General features: G+C 44.1%; 1 protein-coding gene and 1 pseudogene across 4 annotated transcripts in view; both read left to right on the forward strand.

Moving 5' to 3' along the window:
- Positions 1–12,533, forward strand: part of TMEM178B (transmembrane protein 178B) — a 415,633-nt gene that overhangs the window by 244,526 nt on the left and 158,574 nt on the right. The gene's annotated exons all lie outside the window — the stretch shown is intronic.
- Positions 715–12,533, forward strand: part of LOC102405946 — a 31,066-nt pseudogene continuing 19,247 nt past the window's right edge.

A 12,533-nucleotide genomic window follows, 5' to 3' on the forward strand; every position in this document is an offset into this window, starting at 1 on the left:
ATTTTTCTACTATAATCGCTTGATCTCTTTCTCTCTCTTTTCTCATCTCTCTGTCAACCATCAATCTATCCGTGCAAATACATGCACAAATGGAGTTTTGTAGTAAATAGAGGTGATGCATACACATGATACTTATATAATACTTTACACTGTGATAATACTGTACTTCCTGTTTTGCAGTCTTCCTGTTTGACTTAATCTGTTGGGGGAATCCTTTCACATTAGTGAATAAACACTACATCATTATTTTAAGGGCTGAACAGTGCATTGGTTTATGGCTGCATCCCTATCTGACCAATTTCATGTTCAGAGGCATTTAGGTTGTTTCTAATTTTTTCCAATTCCATTTTGTTTATAACTTTTAATTAACACGTGGAGTGCTGATTACTATATTTTCAGAGTTCATACATTCAACAAGTATTCACTGAGTGCCATGCACTGTACCAGGCACCAGAGCAGTGATTCATTCATGAACAGAAAAGACAAAAATCCTTGCTCTTTTGGAGCTTACATTTTATTATGAGACAGAGATGATGCACGAGATAAATACATGATGAAGTATGCTGGGTTATAAGTGCTAAGTAGAAAAAAATAATGTGGCAAGAGATAGGAAATACTGTGATGGGAGCAGAAATGGAGATTTTTGAGAAGGGTTGTGAGGAAAGGCCTTGGTGAGCAGGGGCTTTTGAAAATAGAGGCATGAGAGAGCCAGTCATGGGAATACGAGAGGAAAGGCATTCCAGACAGAAATTCAAGTGCAAAGGCCCTGAGGTCTGGACATCGGCGTGTTCAAGAAACTCCCTGGAGGTCATGAACTTGGAGGAGAGTGAGTGAGGGAGAGCTTAATGGGAGATGATTTGAGAGAGGTAGGAAGGAGGCAGATTATTTGGGGCCATTGGTTCCTGAAAGGGAAGCCACTGGAGAGTCGATCAAAGTGATATAATATGACATATTTAATAGGATACAGCCTGAAGGCAGAGCAAAATCAGAGGCAGAGAGACGAGCTGTGGGTATTTCAATAGTCCAGGTTGCAGATGGTAATAGCTTGGGTTAGCAGCGTGGCAGGGAGGAGGAGGGAGAGGACTTTGTACTCTGACCCAGGCACATTTACTGACAGCTCAGATGTGAAGTGTGAGAGCAAGAGAAGGAGATGATTTCAGGGTTTGTGTCCTGAGTAACGAAGATCAGCCCTGCCATGAACAGAGAATGATCAGGATAAATGCTCTGTCCACAAGGACAGTGGGTGGGGTGGGGGTCGGGAGCTGAGTTTCAGACTTAATGTGTGAGAAGCCGTCTGCCTTGAACAAATTCTTTTTACGGCAGTGTCTCATTTAAGGTGCAGGTTGGCTTTCTAACACAGTTGATCGATGCAGCTATTAGATTTTAGGGGATTTTTGTCATCGTGGTTTTGAGTCAGGGTATAATGTCCCTTTAAAGAATCATCTGCCACTTTTTGGTGTGCAAATTTGGAAGCACACATCTCGTTTTAGCCGTAAATCTGTTTATCGTAGATTTCAGTTGTTATTTCTGCAGATTCTTGATAACTGTGTCCATTTGCATACAAACAGGGCCTTTTGTTTCTGAACCAGATGATTAGCTCTTAGCTAGATCTGGGTTTGAAGTCATAATCCTCTCTTTGTGACAGCATAGTGGTTGCTCTTGGAAATGATTAGGATGTCATAATTGGTTTAGGATTCCAGGTGGGGAATAAGCAGGGAGGGGCAGGTGATCATTTTCTGAGAAGCAAAAAATTCCTGCCTCCTCCCCAGGCTCTGATCAGAGAGGGAGGCCGGGAAAATGCATGGTCTATAAATAGAACTGCTTCTAAAGAGGCTGCTTTCCTAAAGATCTCATTAGGCATCGGAAAGCCCTTTACTCTTAGCAATTAATGGCACTGATTTGATGGTGCTATATTGTGAAGAGTCAGAGAAGAAACCTCAATTTGCTTTCTTATGAAACAGATGCAGGTAGAATGCCTGAAAGAACTCTAAATGGGTTTCTATAAATCTCAAGTCATTTCCCTAGATTATCAAAGTGTTTTGAGGAAGATAACTTTCCCCCTCTCTCTGTGTTAAGTCTTCATTGTTGACAGTGCTAACTGGATGCTGTGCCTTTGTCTTCACTGCCTACCCACTGGGAGAACATCCCCAGGAGGGTCTTCCAGAGATAAAAGAACCGTGTTCGCTGCTGGTCCTCAGACGGGCCTCTGTCTTTAACTTGTCCTTACAGGGATCGGCTTATGGTCTGACCTCATTAAAATCATGCTCGAGCCTCCTGAACTGACAGGGCCCCAAGAAGGTGAAAAAAGCTTGAACTTCTTGGGAAGACTACAGAAAATGTTTCTCTGTAGCTGGATCCTTGTCTCCAGACTTAGAAAAAGACATAAAAACCTCCTTCCCCATTTTTCTCTAGTGAATTCTGTTTAAACCCAGCAGCTCTTCCACCTGGGATGGTTTGAATTCAGATGGATGGCTTCAGTTAGTTATAGAAGACTGCCCTGGGAAAAATGCCTGCTTCTCTAGGGAGTTCAGTCATCGATGGTCAGAAATGTACAGGCCTGTGGGTTCACGCCTGGGAATGACTGTGGGGGGGAGGTTCTCTACCTTCTTAGGTCACAGATCCCTTTGATAGTCTATCAAAAAACCATAGATCATGCCGGAAACTCTTACATCCACCCAGCATTACTAATGTAGTAAAGTTAAAGAATTCCTAAAATCTGTTTATGAACACTCCTATTTTTGTAATAGTCTTTTTTTTTATTTGACAAGTATTTATTGAGCACCTATCATGCATTCAGCACTGTTCTAGATACGAAGAATATAGCTGTAAACAAAGCAATCATATATGTGTTTATTAACAGTGGCTAAAAATCTCCTGAGTAGGAACTTAGATAATCCCCTTTTCCTTTCCTATTTTTTAAATTCTGCTTTCTCATTTTTCTAAACCAAAGATGTATTACTTGTATTACAGAAACATAATAAAAGAGACAAACTTCATGGTTCATTTCTTGAGAATAATATACAACGGCATATGCTCCTTTGAAAGCAGTAATGGCTTTAAATGGATTTGTATTTTATCCATCATGATAATATAGAGATAGTCTGATAAATAAAGGTCCAGGTATATGCTAGACATATTATTTATTTAGTCAGTCCACAGCTACTACTTGTGGTGCCTGTGGTTAGATGCCCTGCAGTAATTTAAGACCTCCCGGGAGTCAGATGTCCCTGGATCAGGAATGGTTCCTCTAGGAACCAAATTTCATTGTTATAAATAAAGTTTTATTGGAACACAACAGTACCCATTCATTTGCATATTGTCTATGGCTGTTTCCACACTGTGAGGCAGTGCTAAGTAGTTATAGTGGGTAATTTGGTTGGCTCACAAAACCTAAAACTCTTACTTTATAACCCTTTCCATAAAAAGGTTGTGGGTCCGTGCTTTAGGCTAGCCTTGTCTAGTGGTTCTTTCTGCAGTAACAGTGTTCTGTGTCGGTGTGGTCCTGTCCAATACAGTAGCCACTAGCCACATGGGTCTGTTGAGCCCTTGGGATGTGGTGAATGTGACTGAGGAAGTGAATTGAATTTCAGTTCAGTCGCTCAGTCGTGTCCGACTCCTTGCGACCCCATGAACCACAACACGCCAGACCTCCCTGTCCATCACCATCTCCAAGAGTCCACCAAAACCCATGTCCCTTGTGTCGGTGATTCCATCCAACCATCTCATCCTCTGTCGTCCCCTTCTCCTCCTGCCCTCAATCTTTCCCAGCATCAGGGTCTTTTCAAATGAGTCAGCTCTTCACATCAGGTGGCCAAAGTATTGGAGTTTCAGCTTCAGCATCAGTCCCTTCAATGTACACCCAGGACTGATCTCCTTTAGGATGGACTGGTTGGCTCTCCTTGCAGTCTAAGGGACTCTCAAGAGTCTTCTCCAACACCACAGTTCAAAGCATCAATTCTTCAGTGCTCAGCTTTCTTTGTAATCCAACTCTCACATCCATACATGACTACTGAAAAACCATAGCCTTGACTAGATGGACCTTTGTTGGCAAAGTAATATCTCTACGATCAAGTGTTTTTTAATTTCATGGCTGCTATCACCCTCTGCAGTGATTTTGGAGCCCAAAAAATAAAGTCAGCCACTGTTTCCACATCTATTTGCCATGAAGTAATGGGACTGGATGCCATGATCTTAGTTTTCTGAATGTTGAGCTTTAAGCCAACTTTTTCACTCTCCTCTTTCACTTTCATCAAGAGGCTCTTTAGTTCTTCTTCACTTTCTGCCATAAGGGTGGTGTCATCTGCATATCTGAGGTTATTGATATTTCTCCCAGCAATCTTGATTCCAGCTTGTGCTTCTTCCAGCCCAGCATTTCTCATGATGTACTCTGCATATAAGTTAAATAAGCAGGGTGACAATATACAGCCTTGACGTACTCCTTTTCCTATTTGGAACCAGTCTGTTGTTCCATGTCCAGTTCGAACTGATACTTCCTGACCTGCATACAGGTTTCTCAAGAGGCAGGTCAGGTGGTCTGGTATTCCCATCTCTTTCAGAATTTTCCACAGTTTATTGCGATCCACACAGTCAAAGGCTTTGGCATAGTCAATAAAGCAGAAATAGATGTTCTTCTGGAACTCTCTTGCTTTTTCGATGATCAGCGGATGTTAGCAATTTGATCTCTGGTTCCTCTGCCTTTTCTAAAACCAGCTTGAACATCTGGAAGTTCACGGTCCACATATTGCTGAAGCCTGGCTTGGAGAATTTTGAGCATTACTTTAGTAGCGTGTGAGATGAATTTGAATTTAAGTAGTCACACATGCCCTGGACTACTGAATTGAGCAACGCAACTCTAGTCCAAACAGTGAGGTCCATAGTTTAGGTGAGGGTTTACTCTTGGTGGTGTGTATTCCATGGGTTTTTACCAATGTATAATGTACAGGTTCAAATCCCTTCTGGGGGCAGAAAAGAAAGACATGGTGTCTAACCCAACTGTTAGCCTTTAATTTCTAGATGAAGCTCACGAGCACCTGTAAGATTCTAAATGAAGGCACAACTTTGGGGATGGAGCTGGAAAGGCAGGTTGAGGATGATGGAGGAGGTGCTGAAAGGAGAGGGAGGAGGATAAAGAAAACTGTTTGCTTTACCATTTGACACATTCTCTTTCTCTGCTGGAAGCTGGCCCTGGGCAGGTAGACGTATGTGAATGTGAATTTATACACCCAGGCATCCTCTCTCCATCATGTCCAGCCATGATCAGAAAGGATGCGATCCCAGTTTCCAGCTCATTTCATGTGATTCCCAGAGACACCTGGACCCGAAGGCAAGCAGTGCTGGTGATGCAGACGGCCAGCCTAATTTTCCTCAGGAGACACGTGTTCCCAGGGATGGTCTAGTGGCAGCTTACAGTGCTCTTATTTTCATACTGATAGTGTTCAATTTCAGTTCAGTTCAGTTGCTCAGTCATGTCTGACTCTATACGACACCATGGACTGCAGCACACCAGGCCTCCCTGTCCATCACCAACTCCTTGAGTTTACCCAAACCCATGTCCATTGTGTTGGTGATGCCATCCAACCATCTCATCCTCTATCGTCCCCTTCTCCTCCTGCCCTCAATCGTTCCCAGCATCAGGGTCTTTTCCAATGAGTCAGCTCTTCGCATCAGGTGGCCAAAGTATTGGAGTTTCAGCTTCAGCATCACTTCCTCTAATGTACACCCAGGGCTGATCTCTTTTAGAATGGACTGGTTGGCTCTCCTTGCAGTCCAAGGGACTCTCAAGAGTCTTCTCCAACACCATAGTTCAAAAGCATCAACTCTTTGGCGCTCAGCTTTCTTTACATTACAACTCTCAATGTAACTGACCCTAGAACATGCTTGCTATAAGATCTGTGAACTTTGTTCTTTGAACTTGGCCTCTTTCAGATAGTCTGTGTATAGCCCAAGATTAATATCTGCCTTTTGCCATGAATGCATAATGTGGCTACAGGATGAAATTTCTTTTTTAGGCAACACACTTTGATATTTTGGTCTTTCAAAGAAAGCCGTATTTATTTTATTCAGAGACTCAGATTTGGGTGATGATCTGATACCCTGAACCTCCAACTCCTCCTCCACCTCCGGTGTCTAACTTTATTAATGCACATACTGGAAGGGCATTTTAAGAATCTCAGTGTCTTTCAGGGAATGCTCTTAAATTATATTTTAGCACCACCACAGATCCTGGTGGTTTATTACTCAGTCTTTAATGCATTTTGCAGTTGAAATGAGGAATAGAGAAGATGAGACTGGCATAGGATATGTAAGATGTGGTCTGTAAAATGGGGATAAGTTAAACTGCAGTGAACATCGTGGAGTTTTATGAGGCTTATGTATCCTAAATTATGGCATAACTGGGGCAAAGTGGTAGAAAGTAATTTCAGGGGTATCTTCTCTGCTATTTCTAAACCCGCACCACACCCATTTAGGGTGTGTGTAATTCAGTATGGTCACTAAGTGAATGCTTTTTTTTTTAATTTAAATTTTTTTAATTGAAGTATAGTTGACTTACAATGTTGTGTTAGTTTCAAAGCAAAGTGATTCAGCATATATATACACACACATATATATGTACATATATGCTTTCTTTTCAGATTTTTTCCCAATATAGGTTATTGTAAGATATTGAATACAGTGAAGAGAAACTAAAAAGCCTCTTGATGAAAGTGAAAGTGGAGAGTGAAAAAGTTGGCTTAAAGCTCAACATTCAGAAAACGAAGATCATGGCATCTGGTCCCATCACTTCATGGGAAATAGACGGGGAAACAGTGGAAATAATGTCAGACTTTATTTTTTTGGGCTTCAAAATCACTGCAGATGCTGACTGCAGCCATGAAATTAAAAGACGCTTACTCCTTGGAAGGAAAGTTATGACCAACCTAGATCAGATCAGATCAGTCGCTCAGTCGTGTCCGACTCTTTGTGACCCCATGAATCGTAGCACACCAGGCCTCCCTGTCCATCACCAACTCCCGGAGTTCACTCAGACTCACGTCCATCAAGTCAGTGATGCCATCCAGCCATCTCATCCTCTGTCATCCCCTTCTCCTCTTGCCCCCAATCCCTCCCAGCATCAGAGTCTTTTCCAATGAGTCAACTCTTCTCATGAGGTAGCCAAAGTACTGGAGTTTCAGCTTTAGCATCATTCCTTCTAAAGAAATCCCAGGGCTGATCTCCTTTAGAAAGGACTGGTTGGATCTCCTTGCAGTCCAAGGGACTCTCAAGAGTCTTCTCCAACACCACAGTTCAAAAGCATCAATTCTTCGGCGCTCAGCCTTCTTCACAGTCCAACTCTCACATCCATACATGACCACAGGAAAAACCATAGCCTTGACTAGACAAACCTTTGTTGGCAAAGTAATGTCTCTGCTTTTGAATATGCTATCTAGGTTGGTCATAACTTTCCTTCCAAGGAGTAAGCGTCTTTTAATTTCATGGCTGCAGTCACCATCTGCAGTGATTTTGGAGCCCCCCAAAATAAAGTCTGACACACTGTTTCTACTGTTTCCCCATCTATTTCCCATGAAGTGATGGGAACCAGATGCCATGATCTTCGTTTTCTGAATGTTGAGCTTTAAGCCAACTTTTTCACTCTCCACTTTCACCTTCATCAAGAGGCTTTTTAGTTCCTCTTCACTTTCTGCCATAAGGGTGGTGTCATCTGCATATCTGAGGTTATTGATATTTCTCCCAGCACTCTTGATTCCAGCTTGTGTTTCTTCCAGTGCAGCGTTTTTCATGATGTACTCTGCATATAAGTTAAATAAGCAGGGTGACAATATATAGCCTTGATGTACTCCTTTTCCTATTTGAAACAAGTCTGTTGTTCCATGTCCAGTTCTAACTGTTGCTTCCTGACCTACATTCAAATTTCTCAAGAGGCAGATCAGGTGGTCTGGTATTCCCATCTCTTTCAGAATTTTCCACAGTTTATTGTGATCCACACAGTCAAAGGCTTTGGCATAGTCAATAAAGCAGAAATAGGTGTTTTTCTGGAACTCCCTTGCTTTTTCCATGATCCAGCAGATGTTGGCAATTTGATCTCTGGTTCCTCTGCCTTTTCTAAAACCAGCTTGAACATCTGGAAGTTCACAGTTCACATATTGCTGAAGCCTGGCTTGGGGAATTTTGAGCATTACTTTACTAGCGTGTGAGATGAGTGCAATTGTGCGGTAGTTTGAGCATTCTTTGGCATTGCCTTTCTTTGGGATTGGAATGAAAACTGACCTTTTCCAGTCCTGTGGCCACTGCTGAGTTTTCCAAATTTGCTGGCATATTGAGTGCAGCACTTTCACAGCATCATCTTTCAGCATTTGGAATAGCTCAACTGGAATTCCATCACCTCCACTAGCTTTGTTCGTAGTGATGCTTTCTAAGGCCCACTTGACTTCACATTCCAGGATGTCTGGCTCTAGGTCAGTGATCACACCATCGTGATTATCTGGGTCATGAAGATCTTTTTTGTACAGTTCTTCTGTGTATTCTTGCCAACCAACCTAGATAGCGTATTCAAAAGCAGAGACATTACTTTGCCAACAAAGGTATGTCTAGTCAAGGCTATGGTTTTTCCTGTGGTCATGTATGGATGTGAGAGTTGGACTGTGAAGAAGGCTGAGCGCCGAAGAATTGATGCTTTTGAACTGTGGTGTTGGAGAAGACTCTTGAGAGTTCCTTGGACTGCAAGGAGATCTAGCCAGTTCATTCTGAAGGAGATCAGCCCCAGGATTTCTTTAGAAGGAATGATGCTAAAGCTGAAACTCCAGTACTTTGGCCACCTCATGCGAAGAGTTGACTCATTGGAAAAGACTCTGATGCTGGGAGGGATTGGGGGCAAGAGGAGAAGGGGACGACAGAGGATGAGATGGCTGGAAGGCATCACTGACTTGATGGACGTGAGTCTGAGTGAACTCCGGGAGTTGGTGATGGACAGGGAGGCCTGGCGTGCTGCGATTCATGGGGTCACAAAGAGTCGGACTCGACTGAGCGACTGAACTGAACTGAACTGATGCTGTACAGTAGGTCCTTGTTGTTTATTGATTTCATATATAGTAGTGTGTGTCTGTTGATCCTAAACTCCTAATTTATCCCTCCTCACCTTTCCCACTACTTCCCTGGTGGCACAGAGGGTAAAGCGTCTGCCCACAATGCGGGAGACCCAGGTTCTATCCCTGGGTTGGGAAGATTCCCTGGAGAAGGAACTGGCAACCCATTCTGGGACTCTTGCCTTGAAAATCTCATGGACGGAGAAGCCTTGTAGGCTACAGTCCATGGGGTTGCAGAGAGTTGGATACGTTTTGCATCCCAACTTTGGAATCACATCATTTATATGTGTCATAAGACCTTGGGTTGCACACTCACTTCTGTCCCATAAGTGGAGAAGGAAGGAGGGAGGCTGACTGAGGGAGAAGGTGTGTATTTTTCTTTCTGGTCACTGCTTTTCTTCTGGAGGCACTGTTCCTGTAGTGGTGGAGAGAGATGCCTGTTTGGGATTCTGTCCAAACTTCACACAAGTGGTATCTTGTATCTGATACCTTTTTTGATGGGAGGAATCTGAGAAGGGGCTGTGAGACACAGCATCTGCTCAGAGGAAAAGAAACAAATGGAGTTCTTCCCACCTCTCCTCTTCCCCTGGCGCAGGCTGGGGCTGCGGGAGTTCCGAGCACATAAAAGCCACCATGATGGGGTGAGAAGAGCTCAGTCCTGGGAGATGAGACCCCTGGGCTACTGAGCATGGGACTGGTCACTCAGGGTCTCCAGGTCTAGACCAGTCATGAGAGGAGAGCTGTTCCTGCTCCTGTAACACATTCTGGCTTAGAAACTGCTCTGTCTTCACCCTTCCCTGTGTCCCATTGCAGCACTCAGCATACAGTTTTTATTCTGTATATAAAGAGGTCGAAGCTGTTCTTGTGAATCTTCTCTGATGTGGGCCAAGGAGCCTGGCCGTGGTCATTTACCATCCCCAGGGTTGAATGATCCAGGCCAAAGATGCTTTTCATTTTGTCTTCCTGAAATGTATCCTAGGATGATTGACCTGCAGAGGGTCTCAGAAGACCAGCTGGCCTAAGATCAGCTTTGTTTCTAACTCCTTCCTACAGATGAGGCTCAGAAAGTTTCAGGACCCTGCTCAAGGTGACCTAGGGAATTAGTGGTTAGAATCAGGTCTCATGACTCTCACATCATTTTGATAAGCTGTACTTCTTCCCTGGTTGATCCTGTTTATATATCATGTGTGCATGCGTGCTTAGTCACTTCAGTCACGTCCCACTCTTTGTGATCCTATTGGCTGTAGCCCGCCAGGCTCCGCTGTCCATGGGATTTTCCCAGCAAGAATACTGGAGTGGGTTGTCATGCCCTCCTCCAGGGGATCTTCCCGACCCAAGGATCAAACTCACATCTCCTATTTCTCCTGCATTCCAAGAAGATTCTTACTGCTGAGCCACCAGGGGAGCTTTTGTATAGTATACCCTCCTGGGTTTTATTGCTTTCATGTCCTTAGAGTCAACCCCCAAGTCTTAGACTGGGAAGACTTGGGCATTGATGCTGGATGTCCTAAAACTGTGCAGCTTCTGTTACTGCCCTCCCACCAGTTAACCCAGATGCCCACCAAGAGACTGTATGGAGTTCTGTTGGAACTTGCTGTGGTAAACTGAAAGAAATAACTGCACCCCTCAAGCTGTCACTCCACCTTCCACCAGGGGCTGGGACATGGAACAGTGTCTGTGTGGGCAGAGTCTCAAACACCCACCCGGGTAAGGCAGGAGGAGGAGGGCTGGGGCTCCGGCTGGCCTGGCCGCCATGGTTATTGTCCTCATTGCCAATTTCCTCCCGTGACTGGGGAGCAAATTCTACCAGCTGGCAGACAGCGTGTGGAAGCGCTGTCTCAAATCATCATCCTTTTGTCCTGATCCTTATCAGGTCAGCAGAGCAGCCTTTTATTCCTTGTCCCCGGGGATAAAGCTTTTCTGTCATTGCAACATATTCAGGTAAAGACATTTGTTCTTGGTGTTTTCGTTCTAAGGAGCTGAAAAACGAGTTGTACCAAGCTGCTAGTACATCTTCTATTCTACAGAACATTCTATGATAGCTACTGCAGTTGTGTTAGGGGAAGGAAATGAACCCACGGCCCAGAAACCCTTAACAAGCACGCCTTTATACAAGTTACACTGTCTGTTCTTCCCCATTAATTAAACAAGTATCAAGGGACCTGCTATCATCAGGAAGCCAATGAAGGGAAAGAAAATAAAACAGGAGATGCCACCCTAGCTCACAAAGAGTTAAAAACCAGTCTGGTCAGGGAAATCAAAGCTCACACAAAAACGGCAAGTCTTTAGAAAGTATTCTAATGACAGGTTGCTAGTACAGTGTACAGAACATCAGTGGTAGCCAAATGGGCTCATCCAGGCACGTGGCCAAGAGATACACCAGGACCACCACTGCACAGCAGAGAGAAGACAGACTGAAAAAAACTAGAATATACCCATGAACAAAAAGAAAAAGAAAATCTCTCATAGGCCTACCACCCTCATCGGGCTGCCATTCCCATCATATGGGTTACACACAGACTCATATACTTACAAACACACACATTCTACTGGCGTGATCTCTTCACTCAGACCAGCGATCAGCGTGACCCCCAGGAGCTGTGGGAATGGTGGTCTTTTCCCCTCCCTGGATTTGATTCTCTTCCTTCTCTTTACACAAGTTCCCTGCCTCCTCCACCCCTCGCTCCTCTCAGGGTTGTTCTTGTTCAGTTGCTCAGTCATGTCTGATTCTTTGCAACCCCATAGACTGTAGCACACTAGGCTTCCCTGTCCTTCACCATCTCCTGGAGTTTGCTGAGACTCATGTCTATTGATTCAGTGATTCTATCCAACCATCTTGTCCTCTGTTGTCCCCTTCTCCTCCTGCCCTCAATCTTTCCCAGCATCAGGGTCTTTTCCAATGAGTCGGCTCTTTGCATCAGGTGGTCAAGTATTGGAGCTTCAGCATCAGTTCCTTCCAGTGAATATTCAGGGTTGATATCCTTTAGGATGGACTGGTTTGATCTCCTCTCAGGGCAGAATCATCAGTTTAGAGATGCACGTGCCTGTCCTGTGATTGTCCATGAAGTTTACAAGCATCTCTTCTAGACATTCCTTTCAAATTACAGAAGCCAAGTGTGTGCATGTGGGACAGGAGGGTGATGGTTGAGTTTGCCCAGAGAAATGGAAGCATGAAATGCAGAGGAGTTTGTCTTCTGCCTGCAATGCTCTCCTTCCCACAGGGGAAGCTCTCCACTGCCGTATCTATCTGTGCATCTCTCCATGCATCCATCTATCCATCCATCCATCTCACCTGGAATATGTAAAACATGTGAGCCTTCTCTAGTGCTTCCTTATCTTGCCATGTGTGTTGCAGATTAAATTCCACACTACCCAGCCTAAGTGCGTCAGTGATCATTTTGAGAACAGGTATATTTTGGTGCTTTGTTGCTTACTTCCTCCCAGCTTTTGTAG

The sequence above is a fragment of the Bubalus bubalis genome, chromosome 8 (genome assembly GCF_019923935.1).
Source record: "Bubalus bubalis isolate 160015118507 breed Murrah chromosome 8, NDDB_SH_1, whole genome shotgun sequence".
NCBI lineage: Eukaryota > Metazoa > Chordata > Mammalia > Artiodactyla > Bovidae > Bubalus > Bubalus bubalis.